General features: G+C 43.0%; 1 protein-coding gene across 1 annotated transcript in view; it reads left to right on the top strand.

Annotated features, from left to right (window-relative positions):
• The window catches only part of EEIG1 (estrogen-induced osteoclastogenesis regulator 1), a 115,157-nt gene that overhangs the window by 67,991 nt on the left and 27,586 nt on the right, over nucleotides 1-19,580 (top strand). The window lies entirely within an intron of this gene.

Below are 19,580 nucleotides of genomic sequence, written 5' to 3'. Positions count from 1 at the left end.
TGAAGATTTTAAACAGCAGTCAGGATCATCATTTCCCATGGGATTAATACCTGTTGTATGTATACCAACTGTTTAATCACAAGCACAAAAATAAAAAAATTTATTTAATTAGATCACCATTGATCCCACTCTCATGCTCAGGTATGACCAGCAAAAAAAGCTCAAAACCAGTGCTGCAGCCTTCACTATGCCGGGGGCTTTGCAGCCATCCCTTGAATTGGCAAAACAAGGACTGTGGGCAATCTAAACAAAAAACAGACTTCTTTATTAAGCAAACGTGAGAATCCCACCTTCAGAACCCCTGTATGGACACCAATAGATGTAATCCACTCAGCTAAAGGCTCCTCTCCCTGTTTCTGTGTGTTAGGAAAGAATAAGAAGAGAGGTGAGCTGGCCACAATAGCCGCTTGTGTATGACAGCTGGTGGGATTATGGAGAACCTGCAACCATTCAGTAGAGTGGTGTGCACCCAAAGGAGCCTGTGTGGGTTGCCATAGGTTGGAGGTTGTGGGCCACATCAGACAGCTCTGTGGGCTAAGTGTTGAGCATGCCTGGTGTAAAGAAGAATCCAGCTATTGACGTATTTTATGGTATATTTAGATGTGTGTCTAAATCTTCCTTTTCTCTGAAGCCTGATCCGCATTTCAAGGGAGCTTTCGGCACTTCCCCATTTGCTTGAATGTGGAGCAGTCGGTGGGTTTGCTGCCTGCTGATGGCTACATACATGTCAGATAAACTTTGCTGTGAGCACGAAGTGTGTAAACACTCCCATCCGCTGCCTATTGTATGGTTGGCGGGCTCAACTGCACACCTAAATGAAGCCTTAAAGATTTCAACATAATGATTTCAAGTCTGGTGAAGGGGGTATGATGATTTTCAGGATCTGTTTCCCACTAGAGCCTTCTTTTTTAATTTATTTTTTATTTTGGTTTCAGCTAGGATGGCAAAGCTGAAGTTGATGCCACAGTTGGGCACTACAGCTCCTAAACTTGAGTTTTTAGGAGCTTTTGGCTTTTTTTTTTTTTTTTATGCCAAAGCTCCTAAACTCCACTCCATAAAAGCCTGTGTGTCCATGTACATATAGACTTTTAGGGTCATTTAGGAGCTGCTGTGGTTAGGGGAGGTTCAACCTCCCTCTCCTGAAGGTGAAAGAATTGCATTCAGGATAGGAACTTTTTAAACGGCGGACGGCGGTCATAATAGGCTATATGTTTATGAAGCCTTACAGCAGCCCAATAATGGGAGTGCTCTTCAGGCTCACAGAACTGAACTTGAGTGGAATGGATAAGATAACTCACAGGTGCCTTCCAATGCTCCCATATCGGTGTGCTAATAAACTAAGAGGTATTACAGGTTCCCTTTTAGTAAGACCATATACTACTGTAGGTATATATTAGGGAAACCTGTGCTTAGAGAAGCCTGGAGGCTGACATTTGCTTATTTCTTTTTTTTTTCCTTCTAAAATGTCCTTTGTCTTCGCAATCTAATGGTTTAATTTTTTCAAGTCACTGGACTGGAACAAATACACCAATCAGGTATGCTGACTTCATTTGCTGCATGCTTATTCCAGCTCAGTCTCTTCTGCACAGATCTCTATTAAATATACGTGCCCGTTTAACAAGCTGCGGAAAATATCCACTGCTGAATTCTCTGGCATTCTTAGCAGAGCTCTTTCTCCTCTGAGTGCCTGTTTATGAAGCAGTGTAGATCGCTTCTCCTGTTACTGTAATCTTGTGAGACACAGTGAGTTTACAGTACCGGAAATTCACTGAAACACTCGGTGTCCATGTATATATACTGTATCTCACAAAAGTGAGCACACCCCTCACATTTTTGTAAATATTTTATTATATCTTTTTATGTGACAACACTGAAGACATTACACTTTGCTACAATGTAAAATAGTGAGTTTGCAGCTTGTATAACGGTGTAAATTTGCTGTCCCCTCAAAATAACTCGGCACACAGCCATTAACGTCTAAACCGTTGGCAACAAAAGTGAGTACACCCCTAAGTGAAAAATGTCCAAATTGGGCTCAATTAGCCATTTTCCCTCCCCGGTGTCACGTGACTTGTTTAGTGTTACAAGATCTCAGGTGTGAATAGGGAGCAAGTGTATTTAAATTTGGTGTTATCGCTCTCACTCTCTCATACTGGTCACTGGAGGTTCAACATGGCCCCTCAAAGAACTCTCTGAGGATCTGAAAAAAAGAATTGTTGCTCTACATAAAGATGGCCTAGGCTATAAGAAGATTGCCAAGACCCTGAAACTAAGCTGCAGCACAGTGGCCAAGACCATACAGCGGTTTAACAGGACAGGTTCCACTCAGAACAGGCCTTGCAATGGTTGGCCAAAGAAGTTGAGTGCACGTGCTCAGTGTCCTATCCAGAGGTTGTCTTTGGGAAATAGATGTGAGGGCTGCCAGCAATGCTGCAGAGGTTGAAGGGGTGGGGGGTCAGCGCTCAGACCATGCGTCACACACTGAATCAAATTAGTCTGCATGGCTGTCATCTCAGAAGGAATCCTCTTCCAAAGATGATGCACAAGAAAGCCTGCAAACAGTTTGCTGAAGACAAGCAGACTAAGGCCATGGATAACTGGAACCATGTCCTGTGGTCTTTTGAGACCGAGATAAACGTATTTTGTTTAGATGGTGTCAAGCGTATGTGGCGGCAACCAAGTGAGGAGTACAAAGACCAGTGTGTCTTGCCTACAGTCAAGCATGGTGGTGGGAGTGTCATGGTCTGGGGCTGCATGAGTGATACCGGCACTGGGGAGCTACAGTTCATTGAGGGAACCATGAATGCCAACATGTACTGTGACATACTGAAGCAGAGCATGATCCCCTCCCTTTGGAGACTGGGGTCGTCATGTTGGAATACTGCCCTGCAGCCCAAACACACCTCCAAGATGACCACTGCCTTGCTAAAGAAGCTGAGGATAAAGGTGATGGACTAGCCAAGCATGTCTCCAAACCTAAACCCTATTGAACATTTGTGGGGCATCCTCCAACTGAAGGTGGAGGAACGCAAGGTCTCTAACATCCACCAGCTCCGTGATGTCTACATGGAGGAGTGGAAGAGGACTCCAGTGGCATCCTGTGAAGCTCTGGTGAACTCCATGCCCAAGAGGGTTAAGGCAGTGCTGGAAAATAATGGTGGCCACACAAAATATTGACAATTTGGGCCCAATTTGGACATTTTCACTTAGGGGTGTACTCACTTTTGTTGCCAGCGGTTTAGACATTAATGGATGTGTGTTGAGTTATTTTGAAGGGACAGCAAATTGACACTGTTATACAAGCTGTACACTCACTACATTACATTGTAGCAAAATGTAATTTCTTCAGTGTTGTCACAGGAAAAGTTGTAATAAAATATTTACAAAAATGTGAGGGGTGTACTCACTTTTGTGAGATACTGTGTGTATGTGTGTGTATAAGATATATACACATAGCAGGGGGACATGTTTACTGTCTTGGAAGGTCTGATGGAGGAAGAAGGAAGTCAATAATCTTCCTTCTTCCCTCCTCAGTTCTCCAGGGATTCTGTCTTCTCCAGCCCAGAGCTGGAGAATCTGGGAGGGTGAATTCTGACAGAGATCGCCAGTGAAGTGCTGAGATCGCAGCTTCATAAACTGACCATTTCTGTGTCTGTCAATGACAGATTCTCTGTGGAGATGATCGTCGGAGAACATATTCTCCCCCGATCATCTCTGTTTTTTAAACCGATAATGATTTGAGATGAGCTGCAATCATCAGGATCGCAGCTCATCTTGGTTTTATAAACTGACACATTAATGTATAGCCGCACTAGTCTGTAAAAGATAAACAAATTGCATAAGGCCCCTTTCACATGGGTACCTTCTGTTTTGACCAGAAGGGCATCTGATCCCCTGCTGATCAGAGCAGAGCGGGCAGATGACAGGCCTGTGTCTGCTCAGTGTATGCAGAGTGGACACGGATACAGCCTGCTCTGCTTTGTGGGCTGTCTGGTGTAAGCTGACTGTGCTGTCTGTTTTACACTCGACTACCTCCGCTGTCCGTTTTACACTTGACTACCTCCAATCTGCCTACATGGAGGAGGACAGATTCCCATCTGTACTGACAGATGGACCTCATCGGAATGGTTGTGTGAAAAGGGCCTATGGTGTTGTAGGTTGTACCGTCTGAGCACCTGAGTAGAAACGCACAATTGTCCCTGTGCATGACATCGCTTATCAGACCAGGAATGAAAAATCTGCTTCCTCTGATATAATAGGAACTCTTTATCTGCTATCCTGATTTCCAGTAATTGCACAGATTTTGTGTCTGTATCATGTATTGGACTGTAAAATAGCTACCTCCTCCCTGTTAGGTAAAGCAGTGTAGTGATGTAATCTGCTCCTTATTTTTATATCTGCACGTGTTTTAATTAGACCAGAGATCTTTAATTAAACAAGCCTGCATGTGAAAATGCCCCAAACCCTCCCTTTATATAGCGTGGGCCTTATGCATTGTTATTTACAGCTATTTTGGTTCCAGTCGCTCAAAAAAGGTTAAATCACAGTGCAACCCCAGCATCGTATCGCCATGGAAACCAGAAATCATTGCTGCTTTAACCCATTCTGAAGCCGTCACAGGGCATAGTAGCATGGCGCAGTAGCCGATACTCGAGAAGCAGCATACTGGAATAGGTTAAGCTGGTCCAATCCTTTGCTTTTGCTATTGTATTACAGCTCGCTAATCCCTAGTTCTTGAAATGTAAGAACATTCAGCATTCCTCTGTGCCCATCTGTCACCTCTTGGTGATTACAGCCATGCCCCCTCAGGCTTGAGTCCTGATGCAAGGTATAGAACATGTACTTCTGTGACAAGCTCCTGCTATGGTGACATGCAGTACAAGTACAATTTTCTTAACCACGTTGTGACAATGCAATAGACATGTCAAATGTTCAAATCTTATTGTGAAACACACCGGGCATTGAACTTACTCAGATGGAGCTGGAAAGACCCCAGGGTTTCAGGTAAACACAAGACAAACACCAGTATTCAGGCAACAGGTTAAGTGACAATTCCTTCCGCTGTGTCAACATTACCTTGGCTTTAGTAATCCCAGCCCTGACCTGGTCTTTCTGGCATGGTATAATAACCTGTCATTCTATCCATGCCTTTGCCATTAGTCACCTGTGGCTGTATTCCCGTCACGTTCGGGCTGTGTGACAATGGAAAATGATGGTGTTACTACTTGACTTAATGCTTTTTTAAGTCCTTTGATTATATTGCTGCCTTAAGCTGACCCTTGTATGAGAATTAGAAAGGGACAAATGTATTGTGTTACGGCAGGCAGAGCCTTTTTTTGAATTCTACAGAGTATCTAATATTCAGCATCTGAATACTACGCATCCTGAATTGCACTCGGCTTCCAAGGAGGTATTTTTAACCCTAGAATGCCTAGCTGATTGCAAATTACATTGTTCAGGATCTTTGGAGAGATTTGCAGATGATGCTGGCTTCTTTTGTGCTCCAAAACTCTTGCTGCCTGTTGTAAATATACTATCTGTTGACCAAGAACAATAACATCCTATTGGGATTGACATTGGTCCATGTACGTAATTAGAACGTGTAAGCCCTTGTACACACGGTCGGAGAATCTGTCGGAATGAGTCTTATCGGACCGTGTCGTCAGATAATCCGACTGTGTGTGGTATGCATCGGACTGATTCCGTACGAATCTCCGTCCGACCCAATTTTCCAACATGTTACATCCCCAGCACCACTGTAGGCTGCCTTTCCTGACCTCTGAAAGTGATGGAGGAGGTCATTATGTACTGTTATTTGTTATCAAAACTGTTTACAAGAACCTGCGGGGTGGCAGCAACTGGTGTTGGGGGTTCTCTTAAGTTTTTGAAGGGCATTTTTATTTTGGCTAAAAGAAAAAGATATTTTCTCAATCTCTGATTTTAGAGTTTAGATGTGTGTCATCGGTCTCACATTTTCAACATGCCAAAATATTAAAGCTATGCCAAAAGGTATTCGGAGGAGATGAAACTTAGTGGGAGATATGATCACAAATGCAGTCTATAGTATGGGCCCAATATGGATTGTTTTTATGTCTATCAGGAAAGAAAATGGCAATCAATCAAGAACATATCCAAGAAATTAATTCTACCCCACTGAAGACTGGTCAGTGAGGGGGTTTGGCACAAATCTGAGTACTAAAGACACCCAGGGGTTTTCTGACTCTACTGTAATTCATCTGACTGAGCAACACTACTACAACCCGCCCTGTTGTGTTCTCCACTGCAGCCAAAACCTTTCGTGTTTTTTTTTTTTTTTTTGTGTTTGTTTGTTTTTGTTTTTTTAGAGGAGGGAAGGATCAATAGTTCTTACTGCTGTCTGTCACTCATGAAAAAAATGTATCATCACTTCCTGTTCCCAGTGACAGGACATCACATGAACAGGAAGTGATGGGATATCACTCTGATATTCACTTTGCACTGCATACATAATCATGGACGTGTAAATTTTAAAATGGTAATTCATAATTTTTTTTTACCTCACATGATTGGATGATTGAATTTAAAATATCTGCGCCTCATCCGCTAATTTAAGTGAAAATTCACTTTGCAAAGTGAACAGACTCTACTTAAGTAAATTCATGCCTTAGATGGCAACAAGAGTCCATGTCTGTACTACACTGGGGTGTGCTATAACATCTGTCAGATTTATAGTACTGTACCGTTTTATCCCCATGGTACTCGCGCGCACACACACTCTTACTTTCTCATTTCATCCTGTTGTCACCAGGACAGGAAGCAAGGGTAAATCTCCCCCCAGTAAGGACCCAGCAATGATGATGGAATTGCGCTTTAGCAGTGTCTGCTAGTTCCTAGAATCAAATTAAAAATCATCTAAACTGTATGTTTATTTGTCCACCCCATCAACAATGCTAGAGTACTTATTAGATACCACCTGCCAGTTTTCCAGGACCAGGCGTTGGTGAGGAATGGAATGGCTGCCTTTGCTGTGCGTAGGCATTTTGTATGTTGTGTATGTGACGGAATGTTTATAAACCTGTTTGGGTCATTCCTATTTATTTATACCATGATGTGTATGGAGCAGTTACCAAGATGTAGATATTGAACCATTCTCTTTGTTCTCTATGGAACTTACAGTTTGTAAAGGAACCTGAAAGAAAATCCATGATAGGCCATTGCTGACTTATGCAAGCTCTAGGACTGTCATACCCATCCTTTTGTTTTTCTTTATTCTCCACTTAAGTAATTAGTGCACCACTGGCATACATGCAGTCAGGTGTCGGGGAACCTGACCTGCATACTCATTCCAATTCAGTGATCTAAGTAGACAATCAGGGATAGGAATGGCATCCCAGAGGCTTTTTGATGGTGGCAGCGCTGTCATCCTTCTCCATTCTTCACTGCTTGGTGAATAACCAGCTTGGAACAAGCAATGGCATAATAGATGCCATAATATCAGGGTATTTGTTATATGAATGTTTATTCTCAGTCTGTTATATGGTATTAATTGAAGCCAAAGAGGGCTAGGAAATTGGCAGTTTAGGTCAGCAGTAGTAGGCCCCGTATTTCAAGAATGACAGCTTTATTTAAAAAAGAAGTCAATGTCCATATTCCTGCAATTGGTGCCCTCCTAATAGACTCTGTCACTTGCCCCTAACCTCTTCATACTTGTCTTGCATGGACTAGCCTGCTGCCAACCTTCTTGTATTTACCATACCAGTACTCCCTCCCCTGCTGATCATTGCCCAGTAGTTCTAGGAATAGAGCAACATGGTATTTCCTTCACTGCGACAGTGCTGGGGCCACAAATTGCTTTGCCCATACAGTGACATCACTGAGGAAGTGGTGTTTTTACTCCCTCGAATCACTGTCACTATTGACCTTAGTGACGGATCCAGCAGAAGAAGGGTTGGCGAGGAAGCCCAGTCAAGGTCATTATGAGGGGTCGGGAGTGATCCTTTGCAGAGACACTGTCACTTTTCCCAGCTGGGACCCTCTACAGCCATTTTACAACCACTAGGGCCAGTATGAGCGGAATCCATTTGGCTTATCAGTATGCTTTTGGATCGTGGGAAGTAACCTGAACTCCCAGAGGAAACTCACATGAGCACAGTGTAGATACGGCAAAGCACTGGCTGAGAACTGAACTTGGGACTTAACAGCTTCAAACCAGCGAGACAGCAGGTCAGAAGATTAGATGTACGGTAACTGTAAAGTATACATAGGATCCATCCTATAAGCCTATTATCTGTGACAGAACGAGCACCTGCTGCGTGCTTTCCCATGGCCATCTGCCTTGTTCTGCGTGCAGGTGTTCTGATCCAATCCCAGGCAGCTGCCCCGCAGGTCCATTGCATTACACAGAAGGAACTGTGGCATCCTTGTTATTGTCCTTTTGTGTCCTCAGGCCCTAGGCAGGGGGAGGAGACTGCGGCCATTGTTATGGCAGAGTTTGGAGAAATTCCATCCCTGCCTCTCCATAATGTGTCTTTGTTTTCACAAACAGGCCAAGTGGTAACCCCTGTGTGGGCAGGGGAGGAGATGAAACCTCCAACACAGGCTGTTCAGTTGTAGAGATTTCTACTGAAAACTGCTATTGTTGTGGAAAGTGTCATTTCTAATCCCTTGTAGGCAGTGGGCGCACATTTTCCATTTCATTGAATAACAAGTACCTGCAGCTCAGTTGTGAATAGACCTCCAGGGAGTGCACAAGTAACTAGCTATTATCACTAAAATTGGAAATTAAACAATATTTTTTTGGGTAAAATACAGAAGTCAGCCATAATACAACCGTAAGCTCTTTATGCTTTTTTTTTTTTTGGATGCAGTGTTAGTAGGTAAGAACATTCCATGAATTATGGCTTTTTATCAGTTAACAATGCCTGATTGAAATATCCTATACCTGTAGGTTCCAGGCAGCATACAAGTCATTTACATGCCGTATCATCATTTTAGGCAGTACGAAACCCTTATCCAGTATAAGAACATTTGCCTTGAAGTCTAAATTCAGAATAGTAAAATGTAAATATAAAATTGGCTTAATATCTGTATGAGTTAAAATGGCCAACGTTCTCTGCAATAGTCGTCTTCAGTATAGTTTCTCACTGACAATCTGCTCCATCCTACCACAATGGTCTTCTTCCAGGTTGAGGATACAATGCGTCTGCGTCATTCAACCTCTTTCTGTGAGCCCAGGCTGTCATGGACATGCCCCCCGGGGGGGGGGGGGAGGGGGTGCCTCATCACATAACCTGGGGTTGTCACAACTTGAGCACTGTTCTCTGCATCGGACAGGACCAACCACTGTGGACACTAGTCATGTGACCGGGTGGAAAATGCGTAGAAATTAGGTATGTTTACTCTATATATTTGGCCTGCTAAAAGTAAACTATACAACTATTTCAAGTATCATTTGTGGCAGTTAAAGTGGTTCTAACGCCAATACCAAAAGCTGAATATATTGCAGCTTACCAGTCCTTAGATGCTGTGGCTCCAGCTAACCCGTTTAAAGCAGTTACAGATCTTTTTTAATTTTTTTTATTTTTTTGGTCTAAAGTCTTTACATAAATAAAAAGCTGATTATTGTAAGCACCATTGTCAGTGATAAATGGTTTGTCTCAACCCTCCTTAGGCTTCATGTACACTGCTGCTGGTAAACATATGTTTAGGAGCAGTTGGGTATATTTATTTATTTTATTTATTTTTTAAGCTGCCTCTGAACTCTACTCTATGTTGTCTAGTACATGTACACAGGGTCGTTTCTGGGCAGTTGAGTTTAGAAGCATTTTTTGTAAAGCAAAAAAATGCATTCAGGACAAATGTTCAGAGACATTAGCGTTATCTCGCATTTAGCCGCATTTCGTTTACAGGCGTTTTTAAATTTTTGACTATTTGATAAAAATGCTTTTAAACGCAGAAAGTAAACGCGACAAAATGGACGCTTTTAAACATTGGTTACTATCTGTCAAATTAAATCGTTCAGGAGAGGTTGTAAAATATCACATGTACATTAAAGAGGAAGTAAAGCCAAAAAAAAAATACATCCTGCAAGGCAAGGGCATAATGAGCTAGTATGCACAGGATATTCGTTTATTATGAATAACTTACCTGAGATGGAAGCCCCTGGGCCAACCCTCGTTCTCCGACGCCGCCATCTATCCTGGAGGGACTTCTGGGTATTGCGGCACTGGCGCTGTGACTGGCCAGAGCCGTGATGATATCACTCCCAGGCATGCTCGCGGGAGCCGCCACTAACGGCTTGATCGCTATTAGCAGCGGCATGCTCAGTGCGCCTGCGCACCGCTCCGTAGACAGCGGTGCCTGTCTTTTGCAAATAGTGTAGGTTTAGGAGATATTTCTTGCTCCTACAGGTAAGTCTTAATCTAGGCTTACCTGTGGGTAAAAGTGGTCTGTAAGGGTTTACAACCACTTTAAGCCTAACTGATGCATCTGCAGGACACCTTGGTCTGAGGTAAAATAGACTTGCTGGCTGGATCACCAGGTGAAAATAAAGTAAATCCTACAAAATAATGCAACCATCACATCTAAGTATTGGTAACCTACAGTATAATAGTGTTTAAAGGTAAAGGTACGTAGAAGTGTTTAAAACATTTATTTGCAAGTGGCAAAAGTTTAATTTTGAGTGGAGAATTAGGGATTAAGCTTTCATTACATGTTCCCAAAGCAGCCAACGAATAACAGGGAAGTAGATGGCAGCAGGTCCCAGTAGCACATGACCTGGCGGTTGTGGAAGATATCTGCTGGAATATGCCCACTTTTTCTGTGAGAAGACTCCAGTGTAAGTGAGAGTAGTGACTTGTTTTAACATATCCTGTCCTTTAGAGGTTGGACTTTGACCTTTTCTGATCCCTGAAGAATTTTAGGAATGTGCTTATGGGAAACTTGCTGCTACCAGCAGGCCCAGGAATCTGGCTAGTCCACCTCGAGGTTATATCCCAGGAGCTGCCTCTGTGTCCATTATCGCTCTCGATAAGCAACCAGTCTGGTTATCTGTCAGTAGATGTTTACCCTTGTAAAGCTCTTCCATTGACAGTATTCCTTATCTCTGGAGTTACCCACCTTAAAACTACATGGACCTTGACTTAAGTAATTTGTCTGCAAATTGGCACTGAAAGTGAAAGTATGCACGCTCCGTAGTGGAATACATTATCGCACTATTCTGGTCCGCAATTATTTCACATCGACCTTCAAGCTTCATGAGGCAAAATCAATTGAAGTCATCCATCTGCACGGGGACTTTTATTAATAAAATGCTGAATTCAGCTGCTTAGAGAACTCCAAATCCAAAAGAAAAACAGATGCCAGAAACTGCCTAACTTGTTTTTACATTTTGCTGTTTGTGTAATCTCTCTGTATATCTCATTGCCACCAGAGTTGCTACATGAGTGGTGAGGCTGCCAAAAGATGTATTTGTCTGTACATGTATTAGAATTCATTTAGTTGCCAAGGTACAATACCACTCCAGATATTTTCTCCTGGCTGATAGGGCAGCATAGCAATAATCTCTACAAACAATTTGTTTTTGTCTAAAGCAATCCACCAAGCTTCATAAAGTTCTAAGAGCTGTCTTCTGACCTTACTGGGAGACAGATCTTCAGTTACTTCTTGGTTTCTAGGCCTAGGCAAATGATGTCATACAGGAGAGGAGGAGGGACTTTCTCTGCTAAGCACATCCCCCTGCCTACATGCTTGAGCTAAGGGCAAATAGATTTCAGGATGTGAATGCTTCATGCATCATCTGCCCTTACTCAAGATGGCCACGGCCAGAGATGCTAGAAGGTGTTTTTCAAAGTGATTTCTCAGCAAAATGAAGCACGGGGACATGGATGGATGGGGGAGTTTGCTTTGAAAATTAAAACTGAATTGAATAGCATGTTTGTTTTGTGGTGCTCAGATGCAATGTAGTGCCGCTTTAATAAGAACCATACTTGATGTTTTTTAGATCAGACTTTCTCAGGTGTATGTGTTGCCTGGCCAAATTTGGATTCAAGTAGAAAATCTATATTCCTATTTTATAGACTATTTTAGGATCATGTCAGTGGTGTGATATCTTGTAGTCCCCTGCCTCCCGTAGAAGCAAATGGGTTTATTGGGTCCCCCTCAGGCTTTTCTGCCTTTCTCTGCCATGCCCTTATGCTGTGCCCTAGACATCTATCTACCAGGCATGGCACATTGGCATTGCTTTGAAGTAGAAGGAGAGCAGGATACTGGACAGCCCTGGTTGCATAGGTTGCAATACAGATTGCCTAAGTCGTTAAAATTAATAAAGCTGATGGACTGAGAACATCTAGGAAACGGTAAGCAAATAATATTGTATTAATCACTGAATCTTAAGAGTAATATGATGAGTGTAGATGCCAGTGTAGTGAGTATAGTGAGTAGTAGCTCAGTGACATTGACAGTGGAATCTGGCATTGCTGACAGAAATAGAAACATAATAGAAACGCATTACTACATGTCCTTTTTCTGCTAATTAGATACTGTATGTGTGTTTTGTGTCATTATTAGTATTTTTATAGGTATGTCATTACATTTTAAAGTGATTGCAAAGTCAGTTTTTTTTAAACATATATAAGTATAATCTCTCTCTATCTCTCTATCTCTATCTCTCTCTCTCTCTCTCTCTCTCTCTCTCTCTCTCTATATATATATATATATATATATATATATATATATATATATATATATATATATAATCTCTCTCTCTCTCTCTCTCTCTCTCCCCCCCTCTCTCTCTCTCTCTCTCTCTATATCTATATCTATATATATATATATATATATATATATATATATATATATATAAACATGTTGTACTTGCCTGCCCTGCGTAGTGGGTTTGCACCTAACAGCCCCACATCCCATCTGTTGAGAGCCCCCACAGCAAGCAGCTTGCTATGGGGTCACCCGAGCCAAGTCACAGCTCCCTGTGTCCATTTAGGCACGGAGCTGTGGCCCGACCTTGCCCCCTCTCTCTCCTGATTGGTTGACTTTGGGATCTCTACTGCTATTGTATTTTGACCCCCCCACCACCACAATCACAATCACAGAATACACATATCGAATGCTGGTTTTCCAGCAGGACTGTTTGACAGAAGACAATTGCTGTGCAGATACTGTCAGTTACTATTCTGCCCATTGAGTTCCAGACAGTATTATGCAAAACCTTACTTCTCTGTCTATTGAGCTGTGGTCCGCATTGCAAAATCCATACTTCTCTTGTTGCCCATTATTGATATATGCTCGGCCCTCCCTCTCCTCCTTTCTCTTATTATCAAGACTTGATCAGTGTGCTGCAGATCCTCCCTCCATTTCTGTTGCCTGCCTTTGAACGTCAGTATTGCACATCTTAATACCCCAATTCCCCTGTTGTGCAATCAGTATTGCACAGCCTCACTCCTCTCTGTTGCCCCACATTGCTCAGTATTGCACCTCTCTACTTCCCCTGTTGCCTCTTGTTGGTCAGTGGTCAGCATTGCACAGTTGTACTGAATAGGAAGCACACTGCTGTAATTGAAGCTGATAATTGTGCTTGCGAGTCCCCAGGCTAGAGAAGGAGTCTGTGTGCCTAATGTAAACGTGTGTTTACAGTTCAGCGTGTTCCCAGCTGCCGCTTACATCAGTTTGTTATCTTCTCTCATGATCTGGGCCAGATGCGTTCTCCCCAGTGTCTGATAAGGCAGTCAGATCGCCAAAGAGGAACCAGATCTTTACTAGTTATGTTTTGGCGGTTAGTAATTTGCCAGATATGGAAAGAGCCATGCACAGTTCCTGAATGTCCATTGTTTCCAGCACTATTAATGAGCTGGTGTTGTGTATGGTACACTATAGTCCATGTCATAGTATGGTAGAATCCACCTTTCTACCTTTTCACTCTCTGGCTGTGAGGAAACATCAGCTATTAAAGGGAATCTGTTGAATTAGAGACATAGTGGAGATTATTTACGAAAGGCAAATCCAGGTGCACTTGTAGTGCAAAGTTGAAGTGCATTCGCTATAGATCTGAAGGGGACATGAAAGGAAAATAAAAAACAGCATTTTAGCTTGCACATGATTGGATGATAAAATCAGCAGAGCTTCCCCTCATTTCAGATCTTCCCCCTCAGATTTACAGCAACTGCACTTCCAAGTGCACCTGTAGTGGAAGTGGATTTGCCTTTTCGTAAATAACCTCCATAGTTTGGTGATGGGGTATAGTCAAGGGTTACAGTTGAGTGTTAGGGTAAGGTGAGGTAACCTCACTTCTGCCCACAAGACTGAGGAACATACACGGACGTGGTTCTATTATGTTCACTTTATTGCATATGACCCTGGAAGTGTCGATCACATTTCTTTCCCCTTACTCTCCTCTATTTATTGTGTCTTTTATCTCCCCATTTGTATCCCCCTCCCTCGCCCTTTTCCACCCATCTCTTAAGCTGGCCATACACAACTATATATTTTTTCAGATCTAACTGATTCCTCCATCCATACTATACAGCGCAGATGGACAGATCCCCCTACTGCGGTTGCATTTGATTTGTTGCAGCTGCTGTTTGGCTGACAATTTTCCATCCAGTTCCTTCAATCTTTCAATGGAAGGCTGGCACAGGACCACCCATGGAGCCAATTTCAGCCATCTAGAGTAATGACCCCCCTCCTTCTTTTTTTTTTTTTTTTTTCACAGGACACTATTTAGTTCCCAGGTTCATTTTCACCTCCCTTTGGTCTCCACCTTCCTGGTTTTATGGAAAAAGGTACCTTAAAACCAACTTCCACCAAACATGACTATACACATTTTGTATAAAGTATAGATCAGAGTATGCAATAGACTGAGAGGGATATCCATTTTGAACAGTACCTGGTACAACATGACTTGACTTTATGGGGTTGATTTACTAAAGACAAATAGGCTGTTCACTTTGCAAGGAAATTTCCTCAGAGCTTAGACCCCTTTTAAACTAGAGGTATTTTTCAGGCGCTAAAGGGCTAAAAATAGCACCTGAAAAACACCTCCCCTGTAGCCCCAGTGTGAAAGCCTGAGTGCTTTCATACTGGAGCGGTGCGCTTGCAGGATGTTAGAAAAAGTCCTGCTAGAAGCATCTTTGGAGCAGTTTTAGGAGCGATGTATACACTGCCCCTGCCCACTGGAAACACCGCTAGTTTAACGTGGCCACGCTGTATGTGTGAAAGGGGTCTTGGTGAATGTGGGAAAATTTGCATGCAAGGAAATTGTAATGACAGAAATGTTAAAGAATGTGAAAAGAATTGTTATGAATATAATATATTTAAAAGCATTTTGCACAAATATCTAAATTTGACTTGATTTCAGTGTTTTGTAATCTTATGTAAAGTTATTCTAAGGTTGAGAGATGTTCTGCATTCACATGTGCTGAAAGGAGAGAGCAGAGGGATGACCTCATTGGTCTGTTGGTGCTTCTTCACTGCCCAATCATAGGCTGGGGAGAGGAGGTAATCATCCCTTGTTGTGGGTTAATGGAGATGGAATAATCCTGAGAGGTAAATTAGGAGATCACTGCCTGCTCCATTCCATGGCTGGGCTCCTGTACAGCTGACCACACAACGTTGCAGGATGTGCCATATAAATGTCAATGCACACAGAGTGGGTGGAGACATGACACCAGAGCAGGTGTCAGTCATTGAATCCTCTCTCTGATGCGGCCAACAAGTTTCAAAAAAGAAAACTTTAAAATAACCTAAAGGCAGGTTAACTTCAATAAAGGACTTGGTTAAAATGTTGACAGTCAGGCTTTAATTCTATGCAGCCATCCTGATCCTTTAAAGTATGGGTGGGGAGGTCTGCACCTGTCCTGCTCTACCCAGAAGATCCAGAACTCTGTGACCCGAGTTCCCTCTCTGAAGTCTATACTCTTCTATACTCCATGCAGTCACAGCACTGGCTTTAAGAACTAATCATAATGACCTCTGTTTTCAGTGCTGCCAATTACATAGCAGGCCTATATTTTACCTGAAATTACAAATCACTTGAGGATTTCAGTGAGGGTTACAGTTTCATGTTGGGGGTAAAGGCAATTACTGAGGAACTGAAAGCATTGTGATATACAGAGGGCTTCATCATTTCATCCCCCCTCCCTTCTGATCTTAGCTTCTGGGCTCATTCAGATGGGACACATTCATTTTATCTCAGCTCTGTGCATTCAGCTGTGAACCATAGGAAGTCCTGCCTACATGTGACAGTTCGGGTTCCTGTCAGCTGCAATCACACTTCACTGAGTTGCTGCACTGCCACTGCATCCATCAGAATAATTGCTGCAAATATTTTACCCGGTCTCTATGCGTATGTAAGATTTCCTGCTAAGATCGCAGTCCAGAAACACTGCTACCTCATCAGATCCATATATGCAGTGACTTATATCAACTAACTATGTTATAACTGACAGCTAGTAGAAAAAGGGATGCTGTATCTGCTTTATTTTTTGTTTTGGATAGACACAGGCATGCTCATGTGCATTCTTGCCAGTAACGAAATTCACCAATAGCAACTGCACCACTAAGCTAGACATACAGAATGTCTCTACATAAAAACTAAATATTTTTTCATATCTTATTACATCTGTGAAATAGATCTGATGCTACATCTGTCCCCAGCCAGCTCTGCACTGAGAACTGAGCGAGCAATGACTGCTAATCGCTCCGTTCTCCCCTCCCCTCTTAGCAGAACTGTGACTGTCACTGGCCCTCCAGCACTTACTGGAATCCTGGGCTGGGGAGAGGAGTAAGAAGGTGGCTCTGAGAGGCTGAGCCAGCTGCCAGTCCAGGCATCTGAGTGGATCCCGACTATAAAGTCGGGATCCTTTCCCAGTTTGGACCAGCTTAGTGCCTGCTGTCGGCTGAAAACAGGTCACAGGAGTGCAGAATAAACTTCACTCCTGTGTTCCATAAAAGTCAAGCCAAAAAAGCGTGGGCCATATTTCTTTAACATAAGCTCTCACCAGCAATTTTCATAACCTCTTGCCTTGAATTGTAACAGTACTGTGTCTGTATTTTGTAAAGTGCTGCACAGACTGTTATCATCTTGTATAATGATAATCTAAACCCAGGAACAAATCGAATGAGGTCACCACACAGACAAGGACTGGTAAGCTGCAATACATTACTCTTGTTCTTGGGTTTACATATTCTTCAATACAAGTCTCAAAAAAAAAAAAAAAAAATTGGTTTGATTTGTTGGAACATATATCACAGTGCATGATTGTTCATTTCCGACAGAATTTTTACAGAATAGTTTCTAAAAGGAAAACCACATAAGGTGTTGAGTAGGGCCCCTGGTAGCTAGAGGAAGCTGGACCTCCCCAGGATATTGTCACAGATCTGTGGCTTCAGTCATTTCCTTTCCAAATGAGCTGCACGCTACACCAAGCCTCAGCTACTGCAGGACTGCGGCATGCATTGTCAGCAGGGCTATGTCATATTTTGAACATACTTTCGAACTTTGGATAATAAAATCGATGAATCAGGCTTATTTAGTAAAGCACAGGATCTCTGAGTTTCAAAAAGCATTGCAATTTGTGACATAAGGATACTTATAATGTCATAATAATAGTGTCAGAGAATTAACAACAATATTTGTGACATTACAGTGCCTCCAATTTCATCATAATATTGACTGTAATATCACGTTCCTTTCTGCACAGATTCCCTTTAGGCTAACCAAAATATGTAGTGCGGTGCTACCCTGACCCTGACTAAACCCAATTTACATAAAAAGCGTTCAGTAGTCAGGTAATATAAAAAATAATGGTGAATATTATGGTTGCCCCGATACCGAGTATTTGCCCAAGTACTTGTACTCGACAAATACTCTGATGCCTTATCTGATACCTAGAATTGACGCAGAGGGAGGACAGGAGCGGTATACATGGAGGGGGACCAAAGGAGCCTGGAGGACACAGAGGGGCACCGGAGGAGTATACAGGGGACAGTCAGGGGATGATTGGTGCCGCCGTTCGGGGAGTTACAAGCATCGATCCCCCTGTATAGATTTCACTAAAGTAGCTGACAGCCGCTTCTCCTCCTCTCCCCTCTGCGGCTTCCAGCTGCTTTAGTGAAATCCCCCTAACTGTCCCCTGTATACTCTTCCAATCCCCCTCTGTGTCCTTCTCCAGGCTTCTCCAGTCCCTCTGTGTATTCCGCTCTGGTCCCCCTCTGTGTATTCCGCTCCGGCCCCCCTCTGTGTATTCCGCTCTGGTCCCCCTCTGTGTATTCCGCTCTGGTCCCCCTCTGTGTATTCCTCTCCGGCCCCCCTCTGTGTATTCCTCTCCGGTCACCCTCCGTGTATTCCTCTCCGGTCCCCCTCCGTGTATTCCGCTCCTGTGCCCTCTCTGTGTCAATCATTCAAGATGAAGAGCGGAGGAAGGAGCCAGTAAATCTGTCGGCTCCTTCCTATTCCAAATGAACAGTGATCACTGACTGTCCATTCATAACTGAGCATCGTAAACTGTGTTTACGATACTACAGTTTATGAGTGGAGAGGAGCCTCTGTCTCCTCTCCATTCATCTCCAGTGCAACTGAGGCTGCTGAGAAAAGGACTGGGAAATCTCTGTCCTCAGTCCCTGATATCTCTCATAGCCGCCCCCCCCCCCCCCCCCCCCCCCCCCACACAGGGCTGATAAAAATAAATAAAGAATTGTAATAAATATTTAAAAGTTTAAATTGTAACAATAATAAAAAAAAAATAAAAAACAAACTGACACCGTCCAAGACACTGTAAGACCCCATTCACATCTGAGCGTTTTGTAGCTTGAAGCCTGAAGCTACAAAACGCTAGAGGGGAAAAAATCTTATTCTCAATGGAGATGGTTCAGATCTCCTCTCCATGTCACCTGAAGCCGAACGCCTGAAGCTCAAAAGTTCCGGACCCTTTTTTGTCTCTCGAATTGAGCAGATTTGGGCGTTTTTCTTCTTTTAACATTGGTGACCTTTTGCCCTGCACCAAATCGCGGTAAAAATGCAGTGAATCGCGGTAAAAAACACAGCAAAAACCGCCGCAAAATCGCGGTAAATTTGCGCGACTTTCTGCTTGAAACCGCTATGCTCAGGTGTGAATGCAGCCTTAGTGTAATTAAAATGGTTGTACATTTTAGTCCACTTTCGGCTGTGTTTTTTTTTTTTTTTATTAAAATAACAAACATGTTATACTTGCCTGCTCAGTTCAATAGTTTTGTACAGAGCGACCCCAATCCTCCTTTACTTGGGTCCCCCGCTGGTGCTCCTAGTTCCTCCCCCCTGCCAAGTGCCCCCATAGCAAGGCATGCTTGCAGCCTTGCTCTCATGCCCTGCTCTAAATTGACACACAGATTGTGGCTTGGCCCCACCCCCTCCTCACTACCAGTGATTGACAGCAGCATGAGCCACTGCTCTCCTGCACATCACTAGATTGAGATTGGGCTCAGGTAAGTATAAGTGAGGAAGGTTTTTCTTACCCTAATGCCAGGAATGGAATGGCAAACCTTCTGCCTTTAGAAAAGCTTTGTAATTGCAGACTCTGCCCCTTTATGTGTAGAAGCAGGACTTCTGAAATTAT

Source organism: Lithobates pipiens, unplaced genomic scaffold (genome assembly GCF_037356315.1).
Source record: "Lithobates pipiens isolate NorthernLeopardFrog02 unplaced genomic scaffold, aLitPip1_a1.2 Scaffold_1, whole genome shotgun sequence".
In the NCBI taxonomy this organism is placed as follows: Eukaryota; Metazoa; Chordata; class Amphibia; order Anura; family Ranidae; genus Lithobates; species Lithobates pipiens.
The sequence above is the reverse complement of the archived record's forward strand: the minus strand, read 5'-3'. Positions and strand labels throughout refer to the sequence as shown.